Source organism: Rhododendron vialii, chromosome 7a, assembly GCF_030253575.1.
Source record: "Rhododendron vialii isolate Sample 1 chromosome 7a, ASM3025357v1".
In the NCBI taxonomy this organism is placed as follows: domain Eukaryota; kingdom Viridiplantae; phylum Streptophyta; class Magnoliopsida; order Ericales; family Ericaceae; genus Rhododendron; species Rhododendron vialii.
The window spans coordinates 28,231,474-28,239,133 of NC_080563.1; positions in this window are offsets into that span (position 1 = coordinate 28,231,474).

A 7,660-nucleotide genomic window follows, 5' to 3' on the forward strand; every position below is an offset into this window, starting at 1 on the left:
TGAATTTCCAGTTTGCAGTTTCGTAATGGAGGAGAGATGAGGGAACTTCTGCAGGTGTCAATCCATTGAGTGAACACAGTGTTTGAGTCATGACCAGATAATTTTCACTGTGGATCTCAATGCTCGGAGACTCTTGATATACTGAAAGGAATATAGTGTGATACTCCTTTCTCCAAGTGATAGAACCATCAGGATTAGGAAGGCATCTGTTGTTGCGAGTTGTCCAAAAAGCAAATTGGAGGTCTTCGTCTGGACCTGTGGAAACTTGTCTGATCTTCTGTTGCCAGTAGGGTATGCTTCCAAAAAGCAGGAGAAATTTTAAAAAGAAATCTTCTGGAGGTTGAACTTGATTGAACGCTGCATGAGCCAGATAGACCAAGACTGCTGATTTATTAAAACAGATACTTATAGTATACACATCAATTAAATACCATAAGAGGAGATATGCTTCTTTTTTGAAATAAAAGACATTATGGTAAGACACTTCAAACTGTGTGAGAAATGGATAAACAAGATGGAAAGGTAGACCTTTTATAGGACCTTCATCAAGACCATATTTGAAAATACAGAGATGTTGAAGGTTTTGACACATTTGAACACACCTAGAAAGAAGGGTTAACTCTTAAATATGACACTGAAGGTGGACAGGAAAATTGACTGGATGGAAACAGAAAATCATGGGAAAGCAACCAGGAACAAAGGAATGTGGTTTTGTTTTTGAAAACTGGTTGATTTCTTTTTTGAGCCTTGACAAAAATCAGGGAGAACATTTGTTTTTCCTTTTATGTGAACAGCATCAAAACTCCAATTGGAAAACCAATTTGCCCATCTGAGTAACTGTGCTTTTGGGAGGTGCTTCTGTTTGAACTTGAGCATACTGGGAAAACTCATCATATAAGTCTCAATTAGAAAATGATGACCGATTAGATGAAATTCAAACTTCTCAATGCTCCTTTTGATTGCCAGAATTTCTTTATAGGTAGAGTGGTAATGAAGCTCTGCTGGAGAGAATGCACCACTCTTGTATCCACAAATTCTACGCTTTTGATCTGTGTTTTCTTCCAAAGAACTGCTCCCCAATATAGATCAGAGGCATCTGTCTGAAGGACTCTCTTCCCATCTGAAGGTATGGTTAATGGAGGAAGGGTTTTGGCTATGGCTTTAAGGTCTTTTACAGCTTTGGTACAAAGGGTTGTCCAAAGAGAAGGGGTTTTCTTTAGTAGAGCTGAGAGAGGAGTTCGGTATTGGGCCAGGTTAGGAATAAAATCAGCCATATAGTTAACAATTCCAAGGAACTGTTGAACTTGTTTGACTGTGAGATTTTCATCTGAAAAATGGTCAAGTTGGGAGGCTATATGAGGCTGGAGGGTATATTGACCTTTAGAGATATGCATCCCTAAAAAATCAATTTCTAGTTGAGCAAGAAATATTTTTTTCTCTGAAAGCATGATACCATGGGTTTGGACTAGGGAATGGAAAATTTGTAGTAGGACAACATGAGACTCAATATCTGGAGAAAAGAGTAGGATGTCCTCAATGTAGACAATGGCTAAGGATAGAATAGGAGCAAATATCCGAATCATGGCCTTTTGAAATAAGGATGAAGCTATTTTCAATCCAAAAGGCATGACTGACCATTGGAAGTGGTGATCTGGAATGCAAAAATCAGTTGTGGGACGATCATCTGGATGGAAGCCCAGCTGCTAGAAACCTGCTTTTAGGTCAAACTTTGAGAAAATTTGAGCTTTAGACGAGTTTGCAAACAGAACACTTTTTCGAGAAAGAGGAAATTTGTTATCCTGCAAAAAATGATTAAGAGGCTGGTAGTTGATAACCAAGCGAAGCTTTCCTCTTATCTGCTCGGTTCTTTTGTTCACATAAAATGTTTCACATGCCCACTGAAAGGTTGTGGGCTCAATCAATCCTTCTGATTGGAGTTGCGAGAGCTCTTGAAGAGCAAGCTGGTAGTGTTCTGGGTTCATTTCATGATGGGTAGCTTTGGTGGGGTTGATGTCTTCATTTTTCTTAAAAGGAAGAGAAATGAAGAAATCTGGATTTTTCCAAAGTGGGTTGAGCATTTGGTGAGGAATTGGGAATGAGATTCAGCACAGGAAGTTTGGATTATGGCTTCTTTAATGGAGGAGAAATTTTCTATGGAAAAGAGATTTGGTTGAGTGGTCCAGGGTAATAGGTAATTTTGATATTTTAAACCTTTTTTGAGCCAGGAAACTTTGCTGAGATTTTGGAGAATATCAAAACCTAACAATAAATCTTTTCCTGGGAGATCAGAACCATAGACTTGGTGTTTTATGGTGTATCCTGAGAAAAGTTGGATGGTAATAGGCTTACTGATCAAAATGATAACAAAAGTTTCTCCATTGGCTGTTGTAAAGGGTCTAAAACATGATTGCCAAAAGGACCTGAGAAGGATTGCTGGGTTGAGAATGGAGGCTGATGCACCAGTATCAAAGAAAGTGATGACTGGTATGGGTTTCTCATATTTTCCAAGCAATATTTTGACATTGGCTAAATGTTGAGCCAGCATGATGTTAGAGAACCCAATTGTTTGGACTTCATAGGGGAATGAGTCAGGATCATCAGAAGAGTCACTTGATTCTGATAAATCGTCTGAATCATCAAAGGTAAATGCTAAGACCGTTTCATCTGTTGCTTCATTGTCGATAGAAAAAAGAGATTCGACATCAGCATCTTCAAGATCATCATCAATGAGAGCCAAAGAGCTCATCATTTTGTCTTTTGCTGCCTTATTTGGACATTGTTTTGCATAGTGCCCTTTTTCCCACATATGTAGCAGCGATCAGACTTTCGCTGCCCTCTAAACTTCTTCTTTTTGAAAAATTTCTATTTTTTCCGGCGTGGGAACTTGCCAGGTTTTGGAAACTTTGAAAATTTGCCAGGAGATTGGAACTTCTATTTCTGAAAGTGCTTGGACTTCCGGTATGAAGAACGGTAAGTGCACTTATTGTCTTTGCACTTTATGGATAAGTCTGGTCGTTCACATGCTTTGCCAAGAAGTTTTCCCTGTTCTTCAAGAGTTCTGAGGAATTTCTGGTGATTGCACAATTTTTCCAAGGCAATCAAAGAGTGCTGGTAAATACCACCAAGATATGTTGCATTCAGCGTCAATCCTTTTGTCTGAAGTAATATTGTTGTCTCATTTCCCAATGGTTCAGGAAGGGAATTGAGAAAGGCTTGCTTGAGATTGACATCATCCATGCCGTTGAGAAGATAAAATTTCTGAGACATACGTTCATAATGAATCTCCAGATCTTTTCGTTTGAATGAACAACACTTCATGCTGAGATATTCTTCTCGAACAAACTCTTTTGTATTGTTGTGGTCACCAAGAAACTCAGTATACAGGACTGAGATAAATTGATCAAGGGTTGGCAATTGTTTGAGCTGTAGCTGTCGGTATTCACCAAGAGCCAAGTACCATTGACGAAGACGGCCAAGGAATTTCGTTGTACGCTTAGTAATGACGATACTTAGTGTAGCATTAGGAGAGAGCATAGCAGCAGTGCACCAAGCATGAATCTCATAAAGCTTGTCCATCCATTTTGATGGGGGAATGTTATCAAAGGAGAAACCTTGGGTATGGCTATTAGAATGTGAGAAGGAATCAAAGGTTGGGATTTCTGGAGGTGGAGGTATATCAAACTCAGGACCTTCTTCAATAATAGGATCATCAACATGTTCCTTTGGAGTATTTTCTGGATTCATCATGAAAACATGAGGAATGGGCATCGAGTCAATGGATTCAGTATCCGATTCAGACTCAATGGTTGGTTCAGGAGATGGGGCTTCTGGTATAGTGGCTAAGGTATGTAGGAGAGTGGAGATTGGATTTTTGGAAAGGTTAGAAGTTGGCTGAACCATTAACTGGGGTGACTTTAAATTTGGGTCAGATGGTTTGGAAGAAGTAGAGGTAGTTGGAGTAGATGTAGATGTAGATGATGGAGACGGAATTGTTGGAGGCTGGACAGGTTTTATCTGGGGCTTTGGGAAAAGAAGTTTTGGTGGAGATGGTCTTTTTAGTGGAGGAAGAAAAGTTGATGAGCTCCCAAAGATATTGAACTCACCAAATCCTGAAGTAGGATTTATAGGTAAAGGTTGAGACATTTGAGGATACCCAGAAAAACAGTCTTGAGAGGAAGAAGGGAACATGTTAAATGGGCTTTTTTGCTGAGATTACAGCTGAGCTTGAAGTAAGTGAAGCTGGTTTTTTAGGTGCTTCATTTCAGCATCCTTTTGAGAAAAAACTGCTAAAAATGCTTGGTTGGCATATGCCATCTGGAGAAGTTCCTAGTGAACATTTTGAATTTTCTGCTGCAGATCTCTGATAAGAAGTTCCAAAGTTGATAACTTCTTATGGACAACATTCTCCAAATTTTGTTGGGAGTTAGCAATTCTTTGAAGAATTTTGTTTTGAGCCAGAGAATTTGCTAACTGCCAATTTATTGCTGCTTCTGCTGCTGAAACGGCTTTGGTACTACCATCAGGGAGAATGGTAGTAGAGTCTGGAATTTTATGCCGATGGGTCGTCCTTTCTTGGAAATTATGAAATTCCAAAGGAGGGAAATCTGCTTCAGTCCAAGAAGAAGATGAGGTGAACATAAAACATCCACTCGGTTGACTTGACGAACCATCATCAGATGGGGGTTAAGGAGGAGGTGGAAATTTACAAGGAATGGGAGGTGACGAAGGACATATGGAACATTGACATGGATCTTCAAAGTCCTCATCATCTTTTAGGAGACTGTCTTCTAGACACTCATCACAGTCACAGACATCAAAATAACAATGACCTGTTTCTGAATTTTTAAAATAGAAGACTGGAAGGCCACTGTGATCAAAATATTTAATTGGAGGGCCAGGCCTAGAACCATCCACAAACATGTTAATTCTTGAGGGAAAAATGACACGATGGGTGGAGGATGAGGCAGAGGTTTCTTTTGGAAAAGAAATCTCCACTGTACCATCAGGTTTTGAAATGAAAGTTGGATTTGAAGATTGGACAGGTATGGGCTTGTTTTGATTTTTCTCATAAGTTGTAACCCAAGATTCTGGGAGAAGCTTGAGAAGCTCAGGACGGGAAATCTGTTGGGGAACATGGACACAGGAAGCTTGGTGAGGTGCGTTAATAGTTAGGAAAAGGGCTTCATCTGTGGAGGACGGTAAAGACATATCAAAGGCATGGTTTTGAAGACGATAGACCATTTGATAGTGAAGGGTTGCTGCATATATGGTGGAGATTTGGGAGGCACCACTAATTTGAACTTGGACCTTCAAGGCGGATAGCAGATGAGGATCTGCTAATGGCATGTTGAAATTGGGGTAGAAGGTAAAGATCACAGGTCCAACATTTAAAGTGGTTTGGACTGTAGCAATACATGCATGCTGGTACTGGATAAATCTGGTGTCTACCAGAGCAAGTCTGGAAGTCACAGGTAAACCTTTCCTACCATGGAAAGTAACAGCAAGTCGGATTGCACCAAAGTGAAGATGGGTAAATCCTTGTTGTTGCCAAAGGTGAGGCAAATCAACCGGGATTTCCGAAGGTAAAAGTTGTTCAGCTTCTGTAGCTGCTATGAAGCATTGATCAAACTTAAAGGCTTGAACATATTCTTTTACGGACGTTGGGCGTTTTGTGGAAAAAAGTTGGGTGACAGTCTTTTTTTACAGAAGTTTGTGGTCTGACAAAAGCATTATAGGGATTTAAAAAAAGGAGATCAGTAAGAGGAACCTTACTATCATCAGGAAGGTATTCAAACTCATACAAGTACTCAAGGTTAGAAGAAGAGGTGGAGGAATTTATACCGGTGGAGGATAGTGACTAAGGATGACGTAGCAGAGGAGTGGGTGGAAAAAAGATGATTCATTTCTCTTAAAGTTTTGGGTTCTTCTTTCCCTCGTACTTCAAAACCTTTTTTTTTTTTTTTCAACTTAAAATCTTCAACCAATTTTGATTAATAAAATTCTGTATTCCAGGGTAAATAAACCGAGACACACCGCTCAATAGCCAAAAGTCTCAAGGTACCTTAACCCACTGATACAAAATTCTTTTAACCAAAATAGTTGATGAAGTTTCTGATGTGGAGGATCCTTAAAAGGCAACCACAGAGCATATGCTTCAATTTTTTTTTTCTTTTAGAAAAGATTTGAAGTAGGTTTTGGAAAAGAAGTTCCCAAAAAAGGGTTTAAGCTAGAATGGAAGACATGGCTCTGATACCAAGTTTTCAGACACGAAGTGGGTATAAACACAAAGTAGGTTAGGATCAGAGAGAGAACACAAGACACAGGATATTATTATGAAATACTGACTTGAACTAACTTGGTTCTTACAGGGGGAGACGCCCTCCTTTTATAGGCGTAAGGAGGGAACGCTTACATCACTGATTACAAACAGTATAAACATGTAATTGGAACACAGCTATACTACTGTTGTTACCTTGACTAATGTAACACACCTATCAAACTGACTACGTACAACTACTCTGCTAGCATTTATTACTACATATACACATGGTCTTTACTAGTACAGTAAAAACCAATTATATAGACTTCTATCTTGGACCAGTCATATACAGATGACTTTCTTGTACACGTACTTCTTTACTAAGAATGGCGCCAAAATATTCGCTATCTTTTGACCCAGTATCACTTGACTGATAGATATGAAGAAAGTAGTTCAGATGATCCAGAGTGACAATCACGTGCTCATACCAACTGTCTCTTTTGTGTGGTGTAATATAAAGTATGGAAGTGTTGTCCTTTTTTCCAGAGAGGGTGAAATTATTAGTAAAGAAGTACGTGTACAAAAAAGTCATCTGTATATGACTGGTCCAAGATAGAAGTCTATATAATTGGTTTTTACTGTACTAGTAAAGACCATGTGTATATGTAGTAATAAATGCTAGCAGAGTAGTTGTTCGTAGTCAGTTTGATAGGTGTGTTACATTAGTCAAGGTAACAGCAGTAGTATGGCAGTGTTCCAATTATATGTTTATACTGTTTGTAATCAGTGATGTAAGCGTCTCCTCCTTACGCCTATAAAAGGAGGGCGTCTCCCCTTGTAAGAACCAAGTTAGTTCAAGTCAGTATTTCATAATAATATCATGTGTCTTGTGTTCTCTCTTTGATCCTAGAATGATGTAACAATGGCTAACGCCCATAATTTTAGGAACGTTAAATAGACATTTTCATTGAAAAACTAAATAGAGTCTGGATCGATATTACATCAGAATCTTAACAAAAGTACTTTTATTCAACAAAACAAGGGGAACTAGGGTTTCTATCTACTGCTCCGCTTGTTTCTCCATCCTGGTCAGCTCCTCGGCTCCAAAAGCTTCCAAGGTGTAGAGTTCACCATGTTCATCTATAAGATCTAACACATTATACCAGCGTCGCCACCAATATAATATGTCAGGGTCACCAAAAGTAATACCGTGAGCTACAAAAGCTCAATAGGATAACACATACCCACTAACCCTTAACTTACAAACTTTAAGGCAAATTCCACTTAGTACATGCATATTTATCAACAGTTAACAATGACACATCCACATTCTCTATTTACTATCGTTGGTGTCCATGATTTTTGAGTTTCTCCTACGCGTCATTTCGTAGACCGTGTCAC